The sequence below is a fragment of the Eleutherodactylus coqui genome, chromosome 7 (assembly GCF_035609145.1).
Source record: "Eleutherodactylus coqui strain aEleCoq1 chromosome 7, aEleCoq1.hap1, whole genome shotgun sequence".
NCBI classification, from domain to species: domain Eukaryota; kingdom Metazoa; phylum Chordata; class Amphibia; order Anura; family Eleutherodactylidae; genus Eleutherodactylus; species Eleutherodactylus coqui.
Window position 1 is genome coordinate 182,584,421 of NC_089843.1, and position 19,339 is coordinate 182,603,759.

Consider the following 19,339-nt stretch of genomic DNA (forward strand, 5'->3'; position numbering starts at 1 on the left):
TATCTCTAAAGTAACCACGACTTCATAAGATTTTCCGTGTGAACACCACATAAACACCAGTACCAAATTAACTCGGGCGAAGCCGGGTATATCAGCTAGTATATATATATATATATATATATATATATATATATATGCTCTTTCTCCATACCTGGAGCACAGATACCTTATCCTGTTGAATTTTCCAAACAGGTTATGGCTGTCTAAATTGAAAGACTCATCATTGAACTTTCAAAGAAGACAACTTTCAATTTACACTTACAAGATACATTGTTCCTCAGTTATCATCAGACTTATTTTTATTTCTTGTTTATTTTCTGCAATTGTTAAATAGAGTATGAAGTATAGATATTAAAAAAAACAAAACGTATTATTGTTATTTTTTCAGACCATCTTTTGAAGGTCTGAAATGGATTGGAAAAACGTTTACAGTAAATATCTGGATTGCCTGATTTTATTGGAAAAAACTTGAATGATTTAGAAGATTGCAGATAAATTTGGGAGCTCCAAGTGTTTACACACAATACAATTTAACATTTTTACGTGAGAACCTTAGATACAAGAGAATCCTCTGTGACTCTAGTAAGCCAGCGTAACTCTACAGGTATTGAAACTGTATATAAATAATTTGTTGCTTCTGCTTTGTGTCTTTTCTTCAAAACTGTTTTGTTTTTTAAATTACTTAGGAAACACTATAATGTATTATTCTCTTACATTTTTTTGTGAATGAAAATGTGACTTAAATATCAAGTGTGAAGAAAATGTGAACCAAGTACTGGCACTTCTTGGTAATGTTAACACTGGAGACACTGTCATATAGACATAAAGGAGCTCAGAAATCTATTGTCAGACAACCCCTGTCTTTACCTCCTTCCGGTTTAAAGTAGACTGTAAAGAATGAGTGCAGAGAATGTAATGAGTTGAGCAGTATAGAGAACAGTCTATCTGCCCTTGCTCCTCACATGCAGAAAACAGCACCTGGAGCTGCAGGATACAGGCTAGTGGAAGCCATAAGAGAGAATGTAGGACCACCTAAAATAAATCTATTGAAGGCATATAGTTAGAAAAGCTCCCTGTCGTTGGACAGAGAGAGACACACCGGAGAAACTGTGATTTCTTACAAGAATTGTGAATTACTTGCAATGGCTGTGGTAAAAATTGGCTATAAGTTGCTGCTGAATCTTCTGGTAATTGTTTTCACACTTTCCTTGCCTCTGTCTGTCCTGAACCAAACATCTACAGTACACAAAAAAACGCCAGGGTTTCTGGATTTTTTGCAAGTTTTATGAAGTGAGATCTATTTTGGCTTATATACTCTTACTTTACTAGTCTGTTATATGCTTTATACATTGAATTAAGCATTTACTTAGCCTTGAGTAATAGAATTTCTCATATGTACATTTCAAAGACAAAACCCATGTATAAAAAGTGTCAGCATTGCCATTGATAATCAGAAAGTCTAATCAGAAAATTGAAAGTTTGAATCTGACTGATACCTGTGTAGCAGTAGTTCTTTTTGTTTGCCCTAGTTTTATGAATGATAATTAACACCAACATTGCTCAATGGACCAGAAACCCCCGATTGAAGAAGCTAATTAAAATCTAACTTTTAACGAACTAATGTAAAATACTAAAAGGCATATGAATTAAAAATACAAGCACCTGCTTAGCAAACCTTCGAGCTGTAAGCCACCTATAATATATATCATTGAACGCTGCAGCAATCTGCTGTATAATGTTCTTTATAAAGCTCTCCAAAATAGCTAGCGGCAGGTATCAAGCAGGTCACTGCTGCAGACTAATGACTCTAGCTAAATAATATTGCCAGGTCTGCGTGTTTGAGGTAAAGGGGGCTGGGAGGGGGGGGGGGGGGGGGGGGTTCTATGTTTATTTTAGCTCAAACACACAGACCTGGTAATATTATTTAGGCAGAGTCATTAGTCTGCAGCAGTGACTATTTTAATTTAGTTCAATAAAAGTTAGATTTTAATGATTGTGTTTAATCGGGGTTTTTCTTGCTCTTTAGGCAATTTTGGTGTTAATTATTATTAATAAGCTCACTGTACACCATGAGGCACTTTTGTATACTTGATAGTTTTTATTTATGAGGCCATTTATATTACTAGATTGACCCAGTGTTCGCTATGCAAACATAAAATGTTTCAAAAGGGATTGTTGTGAACTTCTAAATCTGCTTCGTTAGGTGATTAGAGTGTCACTAGGTATTTGAAGCAGATATCTAATATAAAAAGCCTACAGGTCTCTCTCTCTGTCTGTTTCTCTTTGTCTGTCTCTCTGTCTGTTTCTCTCTTTCTGTCTGCCTCTCTCTATGTGTCTCTCTGTCTCTTTCATTATCTGTCTCTCTCTTTCTGTTTGTTTCTGTCTATCTGTCTCTCTCTCTTTCTGCCCATGTTGCTCTGACTCTGTCTGTTTGTCTCTTTTGTTCTCTTTCTGACTCTCTCTGTCTGTCTATCCCTCTCTGTCTCTGTCTCTTTTTCTCTTGCTCTCTCTTTCTTTCTCTATTGCTCTCTCTATTGTTCTCTCTGTCTGCCTCTCTATTGTTCTCTGTCTGTCTATCAATCTCGTTTTGTCTGTATATTGCTCTCTCTCTCTCTCTGTTTATCGCGCTCTCTGTCTGTTTCTCTCTGTCTCTCTATTGCTATCTCTATTTGTCTCTCTATTGCTCTCTCCATCTCTCTATCGCTTTCTCTCTGTTTTTCTCTGACTCTCTATCACTCTCCCTCTGTCTGTTTCTGTCTCTAGCGATATCTTTGTGTCTCACTTCATATATATCTTTTGTATTTCATGTCAAACTCCATATATACCTTCGACGCGTTTCCCCGCTAGTTACGCGGTTCATCAGAAAGTATAATTATTCCCTTATAGATGGGTTTAGAAAATAAACACAGAATATATTTCTAATAGATAGTATTTTCTTAATCGACACATACAGGTCGTTTTGCTCAATCGAACATAAGATGGATCATGCCCAATATTCCACTTCTATCACTCTTTCTCTCATTGTCTCTCTCTCTCTATCGCTCTGTCTGTCTCTCTATTACTCTCTTTCTGTCTAACTCACTATCTCTCTCTTTCTATCACTCTCTCTCTATCACTTTCTCTCTGTGTTTTTCTGTCTCTTTCACTCTCTGTCTCTCTCTGTCTCTCTATTGTTATCTCTCTCTGTCTGTATTGCTCTTTCTCTCACTCTCTCTATCACTCTCCCTGTCTCTATCACTCTCTCTCATTGTCTCTCTATCGTTTTTTCTCTCTCTCTGTCTCTCTATCGCTCTTTCTCTCACTCTCTCACTCTGTCTTTCTATTGTTCTCTCTGTGTATCTCTCTATCGCTGTCTCTCTTTCTGCCTCTCTATCGCTCTTGGTTGGGCAGTGCAGGGTGCAGCTTAGCCGTGAATGTTGTGTTCCTTAGCAATGCTTCACTCTCTCCAGCGCTTGTCTAAAGCACAGCAGCACACGCCCATAGACTTAACATTGGCCTGGCAGCGACCCTCTTTGAAAGTGTGGGCAATAGCCCACAATGCTGATGAGGATTGATGATAAATTGACGTACGATCATAATTCCAATCCCGTCCCACCTCTGTCACAAAATTGTCAGGAGCCGCAAACATGGGCCTAAAGGTGACTCAGATGGCAGTACTTCTACACATCTCCACAATGCAGCAGCGCATACTAACTCCAAAGAATGGTTTGAAGCAGGAAGTGTTGCAAAAGTAGCCACCACAGGTATACAGTGACACTGTGAAAGTTCATGAAATCCGTTTCGCTTCCTGCGAACGCTCCAATCCAGTATTGCGGATCACTGTGGTAAAACAAGAGATAATACATGGTGACCAGTACTGTCCCCAGACCCCAAGGAGGAGGAGGAGGTGGCATAATATGCCAGAGAAACCGTGACCAAGGTAGGACCCACAATACTCTGTGTGGGAAGCACGTGAGCGGGCCCAGAGTCAGGCTCGGTCCCAGCCTCCACCTTGTGTGACCCAAGGTGCTGTGAGTTACATAGCTATGGGAAACCCATGTGTACCCACACAATTCATTCTGTGTATGTGTCAGATAGCTGAACACCGCAATGGGAAAGCAGTCTGCACCCTACTCAAGTCATTCAGTGTATTTGTGCCAGACAGCTGAACACCGCTCTGGGAAACCTTTGTGTCATAGTATAGGCGAACCCCTCAAACCTTTCAGTAGCAAGTGTATAGGCGAACCCCTAAAACATTTCTGTAGCAATAGTATAGGCGAACCCCTCAAACCTTTCTGTAGCAAGTGTATAGGTGAACCCCTCAAACCTTTCTGTAGCAAGTATATAGGCGGACCCCTCAAACCTTTCAGTAGCAAGTGTATAGGCGGACCCCACTTCTGCCCAAGTCATTCAGTGTATTTGTGCCAGACAGCTGAACACCACTATGGGAAACCTTTGTGCACCCACAGTATAGGCGAACCCGTGAAATATTTCTGTAGCAATAGTATAGGCGGACCTCTCAAACCTTCCTGTAGCAAGTGTATAGGCAGACCCCTGAAACATTTCTGTAGCAAGAGTATAGGCGAACCCCTTAAACCTTCCTGTAGCAAGTGTATAGGCGACCCCTGAAACATTTCTGTAGCAAGAGTATAGGCGAACCCCTCAAACCTTCCTGTAGCAAGAGTGTAGGCAAACTCCTGAAACATTTCTGTAGCAATAGTATAGGCAAACCCCTCAAACCTTTCAGTAGCAAGTGTATAGGCAGACCCCTGAAGCATTTCTGTAGCAATAGTATAGGCTAACCCCTCAAACCTTTCAGTAGCAAGTGTATATGCAGACCCCTAAAACATTTCTGTAGCAAGCATATAGGCGTACCAGTCAAACCTTCCTGTAGCAAGAGTGTAGGTGAACCCCTGAAACATTTTTGTAGTAATAGTATAGGCGAACCCCTCAAACCTTTCAGTAGCAAGTGTATAGGTGGACCCCACTTCTGCCCAAGTCATTCAGTGTATTTGTGCCAGACAGCTAAACACCGCTATGGGAAACCTTTGTGCACCCACAGTATAGGCGAATCCCTGAAATATTTCTATAGCAAGTGTATAGGCGAACCCCTGAAGCATTTCTGTAGCAATAGTATAGGCGAACCTCTCAAACCTTCCTGTAGCAAGTGTATAGGCAGACCCCTGAAACATTTCTGTAGCAAGAGTATAGGCGAACCACTCAAACCTTCCTGTAGCAAGAGTGTAGGCGAACTCCTGAAACATTTCTGTAGCAAGTGTATAGGCGAACCCCTCAAACCTTTCAGTAGCAAGTGTATAGGCGGACCCCTGAAACATTTCTTTAGCAAATGTATAGGCGAATCTCTCAAACCTTTCAGTAGCAAGTGTATAGGCGGACCCCTCAAACCTTTCAGTAGCAAGTGTATAGGCGGACCCCACTTCTGCCCAAGTCATTCAGTGTATTTGTTCCATACAGCTGAACACCGCTATGGGAAACATTTGTGCACCCACAGTATAGGCGAACCCCTGAAATATTTCTATAGCAAGTGTATAGGCGAACCCCTGAAACATTTCTGTAGCAATAGTATAGGCGAACCTCTCAAACCTTCCTGTAGCAAGTGTATAGGCGGACCCCTGAAACATTTCTGTAGCAAACCTTCCTGTAGCAAGTGTATAGGCGGACCCCTGAAACATTTCTGTAGCAGGAGTATAGGCGAACCTCTCAAACCTTCCTGTAGCAAGTGTATGGGCGGACCACTGAAACATTTCTGTAGCAAACCTTCTTGTAGCAAGTGTATAGGCGGACCCCTGAAACATTTCTGTAGCAAGAGTATAGGCGAACCCCTCAAATCTTCCTGTAGCCAGAGTGTAGGTGAACTCCTGAAACATTTATGTAGCAATAGTATAGGCGAACCCCTCAAACCTTCCTAGAGCAAGAGTGTAAGCGGACCCCTGAAACATTTCAGTAGCAAGAGTATAAGCAAACCCCTCAAACCTTCCTGTAGCAAGTGTATAGGCGAACCCCTGAAACATTTCTGCAGCAATAGTATAGGCAAACCCCTCAAACCTTTCAGTAGCAAGTGTATAGGCGGACCCCTGAAACATTTCTGTAGCAAGCATATAGGCGAACCACTCAAACCTTCCTGTAGCAAGAGTGTAGACGAACCCCTGAAATATTTTTGTAGCAATAATATAGGCGAACCCCTCAAACCTTAGTGTAGCAAGTGTATTGGCGGACCCCTGAAACATTTCTGTAGCAAGAGTATAGGTGAACCCCTGAAACATTTCTGTAGCAATAGTATAGGCAAACCCCTCAAACCTTTCAGTAGCAAGTGTATAGGCGGACCCCTGAAACATTTCTGTAGCAAGCATATAGGCGAACCCCTCAAACCTTAGTGTAGCAAGTGTATTGGCGGACCCCTGAAACATTTCTGTAGCAAGAGTATAGGTGAACCCCTGAAACATTTCTGCAGCAATAGTATAGGCAAACCCCTCAAACCTTTCAGTAGCAAGTGTATAGGCGGACCCCTGAAACATTTCTGTAGCAAGCATATAGGCGAACCACTCAAACCTTCCTGTAGCAAGAGTGTAGACGAACCCCTGAAATATTTTTGTAGCAATAGTATAGGCGAACCCCTCAAACCTTAGTGTAGCAAGTGTATTGGCGGACCCCTGAAACATTTCTGTAGCAAGAGTATAGGCGAACCCCTGAAACATTTCTGTAGCAATAGTATAGGCGAACCTCTCAAACCTTCCTGTAGCAAGTGTATAGGCGGACCCCTGAAACATTTCTGTAGCAAACCTTCCTGTAGCAAGTGTATAGGCAGACCCCTGAAACATTTCTGTAGCAAGAGTATAGGCGAACCTCTCAAACCTTCCTGTAGCAAGTGTATGGGCGGACCACTGAAACATTTCTGTAGCAAACCTTCTTGTAGCAAGTGTATAGGCGGACCCCTGAAACATTTCTGTAGCAAGAGTATAGGCGAACCCCTCAAATCTTCCTGTAGCAAGAGTGTAGGTGAACTCCTGAAACATTTATGCAGCAATAGTATAGGCGAACCCCTCAAACCTTCCTAGAGCAAGAGTATAAGCGGACCCCTGAAACATTTCTGTAGCAAGAGTATAAGCAAACCCCTCAAACCTTCCTGTAGCAAGTGTATAGGCGAACCCCTGAAACATTTCTGCAGCAATAGTATAGGCAAACCCCTCAAACCTTTCAGTAGCAAGTGTATAGGCGGACCCCTGAAACATTTCTGTAGCAAGCATATAGGCGAACCACTCAAACCTTCCTGTAGCAAGAGTGTAGACGAACCCCTGAAATATTTTTGTAGCAATAGTATAGGCGAACCCCTCAAACCTTAGTGTAGCAAGTGTATTGGTGGACCCCTGAAACATTTCTGTAGCAAGAGTATAGGTGAACCCCTGAAACATTTCTGTAGCAATAGTATAGGCGAACCTCTCAAACCTTCCTGTAGCAAGTGTATAGGCGGACCCCTGAAACATTTCTTTAGCAAACATTCCTAGAGCAAGTGTATAGGCGGACCCCTGAAACATTTCAGTAGCAAGAGTATAGGCGAACCCCTCAAACCTTCCTGTAGCAAGTGTATAGGCGAACCCCTGAAACATTTTATTGTAGCAATAGTATAGGCAAACCCCTCAAACCTTTCAATAGCAAGTGTATAGGCGGACCCCTGAAACATTTCTGTAGCAAGCATATAGGCGAACCACTCAAACTTTCCTGTAGCAAGAGTGTAGGCGAACCCCTGAAACATTTTTGTAGCAATAGTATAGGCGAACCCCTCAAACCTTAGTGTAGCAAGTGTATTGGCGTACCCCTGAAACATTTCTGTAGCAAGAGTATAGGTGAACCCCTCAAACCTTTCAGTAGCAAGTGTATAGGCGAACCCCTGAAACATTTCTGTAGCAATAGTATAGGCGAACCCCTCAAACCTTTCAGTAGCAAGTGTATAGTCGAACCCCTCAAACCTTTCAGTAGCAAGTGTATAGGCAGACCCCTGAAACATTTCTGTAGCAAGAGTATAGGCGAATCCCTCAAACTCTTCTGTAGCAAGTGTATAGGCGGACCTCTGAAACATTTCTGTAGCAAGAGTATAGGCGAACCCCTCAAACCTTCCTGTAGCAAGAGTGTAGGCGAACTCCTGAAACATTTCTGTAGCAAGTGTATAGGCGAACCCCTCAAACCTTTCAGTAGCAAGTGTATAGGCGGACCCCTGAAACATTTCTTTAGCAAATGTATAGGCGAATCTCTCAAACCTTTCAGTAGCAAGTGTATAGGCGGACCCCTCAAACCTTTCAGTAGCAAGTGTATAGGCGGACCCCACTTCTGCCCAAGTCATTCAGTGTATTTGTTCCATACAGCTGAACACCGCTATGGGAAACATTTGTGCACCCACAGTATAGGCGAACCCCTGAAATATTTCTATAGCAAGAGTATAGGCGAACCCCTGAAACATTTCTGTAGCAATAGTATAGGCGAACCTCTCAAACCTTCCTGTAGCAAGTGTATAGGCGGACCCCTGAAACATTTCTGTAGCAAACCTTCCTGTAGCAAGTGTATAGGCGGACCCCTGAAACATTTCTGTAGCAAGAGTATAGGCGAACCTCTCAAACCTTCCTGTAGCAAGTGTATGGGCGGACCCCTGAAACATTTCTGTAGCAAACCTTCTTGTAGCAAGTGTATAGGCGGACCCCTGAAACATTTCTGTAGCAAGAGTATAGGCGAACCCCTCAAATCTTCCTGTAGCAAGAGTGTAGGTGAACTCCTGAAACATTTATGTAGCAATAGTATAGGCGAACCCCTCAAACCTTCCTAGAGCAAGAGTGTAAGCGGACCCCTGAAACATTTCAGTAGCAAGAGTATAAGCAAACCCCTCAAACCTTCCTGTAGCAAGTGTATAGGCGAACCCCTGAAACATTTCTGCAGCAATAGTATAGGCAAACCCCTCAAACCTTTCAGTAGCAAGTGTATAGGCGGACCCCTGAAACATTTCTGTAGCAAGCATATAGGCGAACCACTCAAACCTTCCTGTAGCAAGAGTGTAGACGAACCCCTGAAATATTTTTGTAGCAATAGTATAGGCGAACCCCTCAAACCTTAGTGTAGCAAGTGTATTGGCGGACCCCTGAAACATTTCTGTAGCAAGAGTATAGGTGAACCCCTGAAACATTTCTGTAGCAATAGTATAGGCAAACCCCTCAAACCTTTCAGTAGCAAGTGTATAGGCGGACCCCTGAAACATTTCTGTAGCAAGCATATAGACGAACCACTCAAACCTTCCTGTAGCAAGAGTGTAGACGAACCCCTGAAATATTTTTGTAGCAATAGTATAGGCGAACCCCTCAAACCTTAGTGTAGCAAGTGTATTGGCGGACCCCTGAAACATTTCTGTAGCAAGAGTATAGGCGAACCCCTGAAACATTTCTGTAGCAATAGTATAGGCGAACCTCTCAAACCTTCCTGTAGCAAGTGTATAGGCGGACCCCTGAAACATTTCTGTAGCAAACCTTCCTGTAGCAAGTGTATAGGCAGACCCCTGAAACATTTCTGTAGCAAGAGTATAGGCGAACCTCTCAAACCTTCCTGTAGCAAGTGTATGGGCGGACCCCTGAAACATTTCTGTAGCAAACCTTCTTGTAGCAAGTGTATAGGCGGACCCCTGAAACATTTCTGTAGCAAGAGTATAGGCGAACCCCTCAAATCTTCCTGTAGCAAGAGTGTAGGTGAACTCCTGAAACATTTATGTAGCAATAGTATAGGCGAACCCCTCAAACCTTCCTAGAGCAAGAGTGTAAGCGGACCCCTGAAACATTTCAGTAGCAAGAGTATAAGCAAACCCCTCAAACCTTCCTGTAGCAAGTGTATAGGCGAACCCCTGAAACATTTCTGCAGCAATAGTATAGGCAAACCCCTCAAACCTTTCAGTAGCAAGTGTATAGGCGGACCCCTGAAACATTTCTGTAGCAAGCATATAGGCGAACCACTCAAACCTTCCTGTAGCAAGAGTGTAGACGAACCCCTGAAATATTTTTGTAGCAATAATATAGGCGAACCCCTCAAACCTTAGTGTAGCAAGTGTATTGGCGGACCCCTGAAACATTTCTGTAGCAAGAGTATAGGTGAACCCCTGAAACATTTCTGTAGCAATAGTATAGGCAAACCCCTCAAACCTTTCAGTAGCAAGTGTATAGGCGGACCCCTGAAACATTTCTGTAGCAAGCATATAGGCGAACCCCTCAAACCTTAGTGTAGCAAGTGTATTGGCGGACCCCTGAAACATTTCTGTAGCAAGAGTATAGGTGAACCCCTGAAACATTTCTGCAGCAATAGTATAGGCAAACCCCTCAAACCTTTCAGTAGCAAGTGTATAGGCGGACCCCTGAAACATTTCTGTAGCAAGCATATAGGCGAACCACTCAAACCTTCCTGTAGCAAGAGTGTAGACGAACCCCTGAAATATTTTTGTAGCAATAGTATAGGCGAACCCCTCAAACCTTAGTGTAGCAAGTGTATTGGCGGACCCCTGAAACATTTCTGTAGCAAGAGTATAGGCGAACCCCTGAAACATTTCTGTAGCAATAGTATAGGCGAACCTCTCAAACCTTCCTGTAGCAAGTGTATAGGCGGACCCCTGAAACATTTCTGTAGCAAACCTTCCTGTAGCAAGTGTATAGGCAGACCCCTGAAACATTTCTGTAGCAAGAGTATAGGCGAACCTCTCAAACCTTCCTGTAGCAAGTGTATGGGCGGACCACTGAAACATTTCTGTAGCAAACCTTCTTGTAGCAAGTGTATAGGCGGACCCCTGAAACATTTCTGTAGCAAGAGTATAGGCGAACCCCTCAAATCTTCCTGTAGCAAGAGTGTAGGTGAACTCCTGAAACATTTATGCAGCAATAGTATAGGCGAACCCCTCAAACCTTCCTAGAGCAAGAGTATAAGCGGACCCCTGAAACATTTCTGTAGCAAGAGTATAAGCAAACCCCTCAAACCTTCCTGTAGCAAGTGTATAGGCGAACCCCTGAAACATTTCTGCAGCAATAGTATAGGCAAACCCCTCAAACCTTTCAGTAGCAAGTGTATAGGCGGACCCCTGAAACATTTCTGTAGCAAGCATATAGGCGAACCACTCAAACCTTCCTGTAGCAAGAGTGTAGACGAACCCCTGAAATATTTTTGTAGCAATAGTATAGGCGAACCCCTCAAACCTTAGTGTAGCAAGTGTATTGGTGGACCCCTGAAACATTTCTGTAGCAAGAGTATAGGTGAACCCCTGAAACATTTCTGTAGCAATAGTATAGGCGAACCTCTCAAACCTTCCTGTAGCAAGTGTATAGGCGGACCCCTGAAACATTTCTTTAGCAAACATTCCTAGAGCAAGTGTATAGGCGGACCCCTGAAACATTTCAGTAGCAAGAGTATAGGCGAACCCCTCAAACCTTCCTGTAGCAAGTGTATAGGCGAACCCCTGAAACATTTTATTGTAGCAATAGTATAGGCAAACCCCTCAAACCTTTCAATAGCAAGTGTATAGGCGGACCCCTGAAACATTTCTGTAGCAAGCATATAGGCGAACCACTCAAACTTTCCTGTAGCAAGAGTGTAGGCGAACCCCTGAAACATTTTTGTAGCAATAGTATAGGCGAACCCCTCAAACCTTAGTGTAGCAAGTGTATTGGCGTACCCCTGAAACATTTCTGTAGCAAGAGTATAGGTGAACCCCTCAAACCTTTCAGTAGCAAGTGTATAGGCGAACCCCTGAAACATTTCTGTAGCAATAGTATAGGCGAACCCCTCAAACCTTTCAGTAGCAAGTGTATAGTCGAACCCCTCAAACCTTTCAGTAGCAAGTGTATAGGCAGACCCCTGAAACATTTCTGTAGCAAGAGTATAGGCGAATCCCTCAAACTCTTCTGTAGCAAGTGTATAGGCGGACCTCTGAAACATTTCTGTAGCAAGAGTATAGGCGAACCCCTCAAACCTTCCTGTAGCAAGAGTGTAGGCGAACTCCTGAAACATTTCTGTAGCAAGTGTATAGGCGAACCCCTCAAACCTTTCAGTAGCAAGTGTATAGGCGGACCCCTGAAACATTTCTTTAGCAAATGTATAGGCGAATCTCTCAAACCTTTCAGTAGCAAGTGTATAGGCGGACCCCTCAAACCTTTCAGTAGCAAGTGTATAGGCGGACCCCACTTCTGCCCAAGTCATTCAGTGTATTTGTTCCATACAGCTGAACACCGCTATGGGAAACATTTGTGCACCCACAGTATAGGCGAACCCCTGAAATATTTCTATAGCAAGTGTATAGGCGAACCCCTGAAACATTTCTGTAGCAATAGTATAGGCGAACCTCTCAAACCTTCCTGTAGCAAGTGTATAGGCGGACCCCTGAAACATTTCTGTAGCAAACCTTCCTGTAGCAAGTGTATAGGCGGACCCCTGAAACATTTCTGTAGCAAGAGTATAGGCGAACCTCTCAAACCTTCCTGTAGCAAGTGTATGGGCGGACCCCTGAAACATTTCTGTAGCAAACCTTCTTGTAGCAAGTGTATAGGCGGACCCCTGAAACATTTCTGTAGCAAGAGTATAGGCGAACCCCTCAAATCTTCCTGTAGCAAGAGTGTAGGTGAACTCCTGAAACATTTATGTAGCAATAGTATAGGCGAACCCCTCAAACCTTCCTAGAGCAAGAGTGTAAGCGGACCCCTGAAACATTTCAGTAGCAAGAGTATAAGCAAACCCCTCAAACCTTCCTGTAGCAAGTGTATAGGCGAACCCCTGAAACATTTCTGCAGCAATAGTATAGGCAAACCCCTCAAACCTTTCAGTAGCAAGTGTATAGGCGGACCCCTGAAACATTTCTGTAGCAAGCATATAGGCGAACCACTCAAACCTTCCTGTAGCAAGAGTGTAGACGAACCCCTGAAATATTTTTGTAGCAATAGTATAGGCGAACCCCTCAAACCTTAGTGTAGCAAGTGTATTGGCGGACCCCTGAAACATTTCTGTAGCAAGAGTATAGGTGAACCCCTGAAACATTTCTGTAGCAATAGTATAGGCAAACCCCTCAAACCTTTCAGTAGCAAGTGTATAGGCGGACCCCTGAAACATTTCTGTAGCAAGCATATAGACGAACCACTCAAACCTTCCTGTAGCAAGAGTGTAGACGAACCCCTGAAATATTTTTGTAGCAATAGTATAGGCGAACCCCTCAAACCTTAGTGTAGCAAGTGTATTGGCGGACCCCTGAAACATTTCTGTAGCAAGAGTATAGGCGAACCCCTGAAACATTTCTGTAGCAATAGTATAGGCGAACCTCTCAAACCTTCCTGTAGCAAGTGTATAGGCGGACCCCTGAAACATTTCTGTAGCAAACCTTCCTGTAGCAAGTGTATAGGCAGACCCCTGAAACATTTCTGTAGCAAGAGTATAGGCGAACCTCTCAAACCTTCCTGTAGCAAGTGTATGGGCGGACCCCTGAAACATTTCTGTAGCAAACCTTCTTGTAGCAAGTGTATAGGCGGACCCCTGAAACATTTCTGTAGCAAGAGTATAGGCGAACCCCTCAAATCTTCCTGTAGCAAGAGTGTAGGTGAACTCCTGAAACATTTATGTAGCAATAGTATAGGCGAACCCCTCAAACCTTCCTAGAGCAAGAGTGTAAGCGGACCCCTGAAACATTTCAGTAGCAAGAGTATAAGCAAACCCCTCAAACCTTCCTGTAGCAAGTGTATAGGCGAACCCCTGAAACATTTCTGCAGCAATAGTATAGGCAAACCCCTCAAACCTTTCAGTAGCAAGTGTATAGGCGGACCCCTGAAACATTTCTGTAGCAAGCATATAGGCGAACCACTCAAACCTTCCTGTAGCAAGAGTGTAGACGAACCCCTGAAATATTTTTGTAGCAATAGTATAGGCGAACCCCTCAAACCTTAGTGTAGCAAGTGTATTGGCGGACCCCTGAAACATTTCTGTAGCAAGAGTATAGGTGAACCCCTGAAACATTTCTGTAGCAATAGTATAGGCAAACCCCTCAAACCTTTCAATAGCAAGTGTATAGGCGGACCCCTGAAACATTTCTGTAGCAAGCATATAGGCGAACCACTCAAACTTTCCTCTAGCAAGAGTGTAGGCGAACCCCTGAAACATTTTTGTAGCAATAGTATAGGCGAACCCCTCAAACCTTAGTGTAGCAAGTGTATTGGCGTACCCCTGAAACATTTCTGTAGCAAGAGTATAGGTGAACCCCTCAAACCTTTCAGTAGCAAGTGTATAGGCGAACCCCTGAAACATTTCTGTAGCAATAGTATAGGCGAACCCCTCAAACCTTTCAGTAGCAAGTGTATAGTCGAACCCCTCAAACCTTTCAGTAGCAAGTGTATAGGCAGACCCCTGAAACATTTCTGTAGCAAGAGTATAGGCGAATCCCTCAAACTCTTCTGTAGCAAGTGTATAGGCGGACCTCTGAAACATTTCTGTAGCAAGAGTATAGGCGAACCCCTCAAACCTTCCTGTAGCAAGAGTGTAGGCGAACTCCTGAAACATTTCTGTAGCAAGTGTATAGGCGAACCCCTCAAACCTTTCAGTAGCAAGTGTATAGGCGGACCCCTGAAACATTTCTTTAGCAAATGTATAGGCGAATCTCTCAAACCTTTCAGTAGCAAGTGTATAGGCGGACCTCTGAAACATTTCTGTAGCAAGAGTATAGGCGAACCCCTCAAACCTTTCAGTAGCAAGTGTATAGGCAGACCCCTGAAACATTTCTGTAGCAAGAATATAGGCGAACCCCTTAAACCTTCCTATAGCAAGAGTATAGGCAAATCTCTGAAATATTTCTGTAGCAATAGTATAGGCAAACCCCTCAAACCTTTCAGTAGCAAGTTTATAGCCAGACCCCTGAAAAATTGGTGTACCAAGAGTATAGGCGAACACCTGAAAAAATTTGTTTACCAAAAGTATAGGCGAAGCCCGGAAAAATTGGTTGGCTAAGAGTATAGGCGAAAGCCTGGAAAATTGGTGTACCAAGATATAGGTGAACACCTGAAAAAATGTGTTTACCAAGAGTATAGGCAAAGCCCGGAAAAATTAGTTTACTAACCCTTGAAAAATTGTTTAGCCCTAAGGGCAGATGAAACCTATGAACATTTTTTTAAAGATACAGCTCGTTGTTGCTTAATTCGTAACAGAGCCTGGAGGCAGCCCTCCGAAAAAATTGGTTTTAGCAGAGCCTTTTGGCCCGCAGAAAAATTGGTAGTTCAGTGTGATGACATGCAGTTTGAGGAGGAGGAGCAGTAATATCGGAGAGGGATAGACCAAGCTACTTCTCCCCTTTTTTCCGGTGATAGAGGATGCATTTTTCTCCTGTTGCAGCAAAAATAATCTTTATAATCCGCTGCTTTCCACCGATGGTGAAGAGAAGTCTGGGGAAATCCAGCATTTGTTCCTCTTAATAAGTGTAAGCATGTCGGCGCTGTCAGTTGACAGGTGGGTACGCTTATCCGTGATGATCCCCCCAGCTGCACTAAACACCTTCTCTGACAAGACACTAGCGGCAGGGCAGGTCAGCACCTTCAGGGCGTACAGCGCAAGTTCGTGCCACGTGTACAGCTTTGACACCCAATAGTTGTATGGAGCAGAGGCATCATGGAGGACGGTGGTATGGTCGGCTATGTACTTCCTCAGCATCTTTTTACAGTGCTCCCTCCGACTCAGTCTTGACTGGGGAGTGGTGATACAGTCTTGCTGGGGAGCCATAAAACTGGCAAATGGCCTTGGAGAGTGTTCCCCTGCCTGCACTGGACATGCTGCCTGATCCCTTGAAAAAGGCCTAACATGGCCGGAACGTAGCTTGCTTACTTTTTATTCTGACCATGGATTAATAAAGCTTTTTGCACCTTTTTTTCCTCAAGAAATCGATTTTCTGCTCATGCTGCCACTATATACTCAATTACATTCTAATTGCGCTGATACCTAGGGGTAATTTACCTCTCACAGAAACTTGTAGATAAGAGAGGCAGAGAACTATTAACCCAGTGGATAGTGCTGATAACTGTGGCTACTTCACCTCACACAAGGAAAGTGTATTGTGAGATGCTCTGCACAGGGGAAGATAATTAACTATTAACCCAGTGGATAGTGAGATAACTGCGGCTTCTTCACCGCACACAGTGAATGGTAGATGTCAGATACTCTGCACAGGGGCAGAGAACTATTAACCCAGTGGATAGTGCTGATAACTGCGGCTACTTCACCGCACAGAAGGAAAGTGTATTGTGAGATGCTCTGCACAGGGGCAGAGAACTATTACCCAGTGGATAGTGCTGATAACTGCGGCTACTTCACCGCATACAGTGAATGGTTGATGTAGGATACACTGCACAGGGGCAGAGAAATATTAAGCCAGTGGATAGTGCAGATAACTGCGGCTACTTCACAGCACAGAAGGAAAGTGCATTGTGAGATTCTCTGCACAGGTGCAGAGACCTATTACCCAGTGGATAGTGCATATAACTGTGGCTACTTCACCACACACAGTGAATGGTAGATGTCAGATACTCTGCACAGGGGCAGAGAACTATTTACCCAGTGGATAGTGCAGATAACTGCGGCTACTTTACAGCACACAAGTAAAGTGTATTGTAAGATGCTCTGCACAGGGGCAGAGACCTATTAACCCAGTAGATAGTGCTGCTAACTGCAGGTACTTCACCGCACACAGTGAATGGTAGATGTCAGATACTCTGCACAGGGGCAGAGAAATATTAACCCAGTGGATAGTGCAGATAACTGCCGCTACTTCACCCAACACAGAGAATGGTATAGGTGAAATGCTCTGCAGTGCCCCCAGGAAAAATTAGTATACTGTTTAGCGATGGGAACCCTGCCTAATGTACTGCACACAGAATGGTATAGGTGAAATGCTCTGTACAGGCCTAGATGCTTGAAAATAAAAATTGGTGCACTACTGCTCCCAGCCAGCCACAAAAGTAATGCACACAATGAAGAGTAGCCCTAAGAAGGACTGTTGGGTTCTTGATGTCAGGATCCCTGCCTAACCGCACCCTACACTAGCACTTTCTCTATCTCAGCAGCAGCTGTTTCCCTAACCTCTGCCAGCATGCGTATGAGGCGAGCCGCAGGCGGCACCAGTTTAAGTACTCGGCGGTCACCTGATCGGCCCAGCCACTCACTGCTGTAGACGTGCAGAGGGCTGGCATGTCACAGCAGGAAGTGGTAATGCCTCCCCTACATGTTTATTGGCTAAAAAATGGTGCTAAACATGGGGGGAAGGGAAATGAAAGTGACTCGAGTACCGCGTGTTGCTCGACTCGAGTACTGAGCATCTCAAGTAGCCTAGTACTCGAACGAGCATCAAGCTCTGACGAGTGTGCTCGCTCATCTCTACTCGAAACGTTATTTTATTGGATACTGCATCCCATTTTGTAATGATGGCTTAATAAACATATGCCTTTTCTATTAACCCCTTAAGAACCAGGCTGTTTGGCGCCTTAAGGACCAGACACTTTTTAGGGATTTTACCCATGTGGTGGTTTAACTGCCCTATTTTTTTGCTTCAGCTACCAAAATTATTTTTGCTTCATTTTTTTCCATGACATATAAAGTTATTTTTTAGTCTTTTTCACTAACTTTTTTTTCCCGTTTTTTAGTTCTATTGAGGGTAAAAAGCTAAAAAAAAAGCTTTTTTAATAGAGATGAGTGAGCACCAAAATGCTCGGGTGCTCATTGCTCGAGTCGAACTTTCCGCTATGCTCGAGGGTTCATTTCGAGTAACGAACCCCATTGGAGTCAATGGGCGACTCGAGCATTTTTGTATATCGCCGATGCTCTCTAAGGTTTTCATTGGTGAAAAACCAAAGAAAGTGATGGAAACGACACAGAAATGGATAGGGCAGGCGAGGGGCAACATGCTGGGCTGCATTTCAGGTTCCCAGGTCCCACTATTAAGCCACAAAAGCGGCAAGAGTGCCCCCCCCCCCTAACAATTTTTACTTCGGACAAACCCTCATTAGTAAGCCACACCTTAGCTAAGCACCACACTACTTCCAACTAAGCACAAGCACTGCCTGTGGGACACACCCCTGCCTCTTCTCCTGGGTTACATGCTGCCCAACCCCCCCGCACGACCCAGTGTCCACAGCGCACACCAAAGTGTCCCTGCGCAGCCTTCAGCTGCCCTCATGCCACACGCTGGCCCCATAGCCACACCACCCTCATGTCTATTTATAAGTGCGTCTGCCATAAGGAGGAACCGGAGGCACACACTGCAGAGGGTTGGCAGGGCCAGGCAGCGACCCTCTTTAAAAGGGGCGGGGCGATAGCCCACAATGCTGTACAGAAGCAATGAGAAATCCAATCCTGTGCCACCTCCGTCAGGAGCTGCAAACGTGGGCATAGCAATGGGGAATCCATGTGCCACACAGTATTCATTCTGTCAAGGTGTCGCATAGCTCAATCGACACTGCAAGGGGAAAGCCATCTGCGCTCTGCCCCCTACCCAAGTCAGTCAGTGTCTTTGTGCCAGACAGGTCAAACACCGCGATGGGAACTAAGTTTGCACCAACAGCATAGGTGGGTCCTAGGAAACCCAAGACATGAACAAAAAATTGATCTGAGCGGCCAAACATGGCAGACTTGCACCGCACCCACGGCATAGGCCTCCGCCCACAGATTCAGCAATCCTAGGCAGGAACCGGACTTTCACTGCACCCAGGACATAGGCCTCTGCAGAAACCCTCAACAATCGCGGGCCTACAGCGGACTCCAATGCTAGCGTAGCTGTGCACATCTCATTAGCGCTGTATTGCTATTGTAGTTTGTCCCAATGCAGTGCCCCGGATAGTAGAGCTAACGTCAGATTAAATATAGGTGGGCTTCGGCCCACACTGCATACCCCAGTCAGACTGTTTTTTTTTATAAGTATACACAAGCAGGTACAACTCCCTAATGTGAAGTCCGTGTGGTTCCACAGCATGGGTGCGTCCCAGGAAGCCACCGGCGGTACATAAATAAATCCCATTGCATTGCCCAGCACAGCTGAGGTAACGTCAGATTAAATGCAGGTGGGCTTCGGCCCACACTACATGCCCCAGTCAGACTGGGGTTCTTTATAAGTAGACACATGCAGTTACAACTCCGTGTGGACCGACAGCATGGGTGAGTCCCAGGAAGCCAGCGGCGGTAGATAAATAAATCCCATTGCATTGCCCAGCACAGCTGAGGTAACGTCAGATTTAATGCAGGTGGGATTTGGCCCACACTGCATGCCCCAGTCTGACCGGGGTTTTTAATACATAGACACAGGCAGGTACAACTCAATAATGTG